Source organism: Ornithodoros turicata, chromosome 1, assembly GCF_037126465.1.
Source record: "Ornithodoros turicata isolate Travis chromosome 1, ASM3712646v1, whole genome shotgun sequence".
Taxonomy (NCBI): domain Eukaryota; kingdom Metazoa; phylum Arthropoda; class Arachnida; order Ixodida; family Argasidae; genus Ornithodoros; species Ornithodoros turicata.
The window spans coordinates 139,601,017-139,603,000 of NC_088201.1; positions in this window are offsets into that span (position 1 = coordinate 139,601,017).

Sequence of the window (1,984 nt, forward strand, 5' to 3'; positions counted from 1 at the left end):
ACCTTTATTTTTCTGGCAAGACTAATCGCAAGGAACTGCTCGAAAGCTACAGAAGAACACATGATCGACCGCATGGTTACATAGCAGAAGCGTTTCGGTGGTATAATAGCAACTGTATTTGCAGGTTATGTCATTGCATGTGACATCAATAATGCGCTCTGATTTTGACATTACTCCCCTTCTCTTGCATGCAGTGTCGCAATAGTCTTTTGGGGTTCTTGTGTTTTAAGCCTAGTTAAACAGAACACGCTGAGCCAAGACGCTTCGTTGAATTGACCTCAGAAATGTATTGGCCTCTATTGAGAAGCATACGTGTCGCAGATAAATCGATGTTTACTATATCACGGTTGAATGCCTAACATTGAGTTCTCCATGTAACAGGTACCCAGATTTTTACACTAATTCAGGAATCTGTCGCTCGTTTCAGTGCCTCTGAAGATGTGTGCCCCATCACAGGCCAGGTTTCTAACTCAAGAAGAAGATACGCTCTGCCTTTTCCTGTTTCTGCTTACCTAAGAGGACATTGATGAATCTGGGACTTCCGCAGGTGTATAATTGTGAACTGCCATACGTTTCATAAAGGTGTCAAGGCTAGATGGCTGGTGACAGTATTTGTAAGTATAGGTGATAGCACGAAGCATAGTTTTCAGTGAGCACCCTTCTGGATATTTATTCTAATAAAAAGCGACAATGTACTGACTGCAATATTCTTGTCTGGAATCACTCGCCTGTGGCCCAAGTGGCCCTTTCCCTATAAGAGGTAGGCGGACTTGTGTCTGAGGGAACAATACAATTATCACCTCCTAGGGGAAGTGATTCCAGACAAGTATGTCGCAAGAAGTACATGCAACTCTGGACAAGACGTGTCAAAACAACAGTTCCTGATTCACATGAATTAACCCAAGCAGCACACAATATTAGGCCCATATTGGCTGGTCATTGGCGATACGGGTCCAATATGGGGCCCGTTTCCCCCATATTTGCTGAAACTGGGCAATATGGGCCCCATATTGCCCAGTTTCAGCCAATATTGGGAAAATCCCCGCAATATGGGCCCCACATTGCCCGTGTACACACCATATTGACTCGAAATACAGAAAGTGGTAAGTACCCGTGTTACACAAATGCCAAAGCACGGCAAGATTGGACGTCGAAGCTTGTGAAATGTCCAATTCAGTACGTCGTTACATCCAACAACTTCCCGCAGATGATACACATTGTCCGAAACAGTCAACATACGTGGCAATCCCATTGTAACGTTCCCTAGAACGCGACAACTAACTTTCCACGTTGTGGAAGCAGCCGCCATCTTGCTTCGCGATGCCAATGCCAATCGGTCAAGACGACTGAGAGCGAGCGGGTGGTTTGAGCGAAATCACGCGTCCTTCAACTAATGCCCATGCGCGACAGCGGGATCGGACGTTTCATACGCGCTAAAATTTCGCTGGTTCCGCTAATGACAACGGAATTGCGGAAGGCCAAGTAAAAAAACACAATGTTTGATAGGAATGGATGGCTCTTGTGTAAAGCAAGGTGCTTTTAAGTTGATGCAAGCAGTGTGAGTTGCTCTGGCGTATGTCCGTCACCGTCACGAAAGTGTTTCGCTGCTTTGTACTCTGGGAGCGGGTTGGAAACTTTTCGTTCATAGAATATTGCGGTCCCAATGAACGCTTCTGAGGGATCATTGGCATTGCGGTTCCGTGGGGCTGCTTGTGTCCTTCAGCAAGACGGGCGTAGCACCCGTTCTCTGTTTTTGCGGCGATGCATTTTTTTTTTGTGTCTTTTTTTTGTTTGTTTGCGACGTGGATCAATGAGATCTGCAAAAATGAAAAAGCAAAAAGAAGAGGGAAGTAATTTCAGTGGTGGATATTAAACCGGATAATGCTTTGTTATTACACGGACTCCCCGTTGGTGTTATCACAGAAATATTGGCAATATTGGCGCAAAATGGGCTTGCCAATATGGGCAGCCCATATTGGTCCAA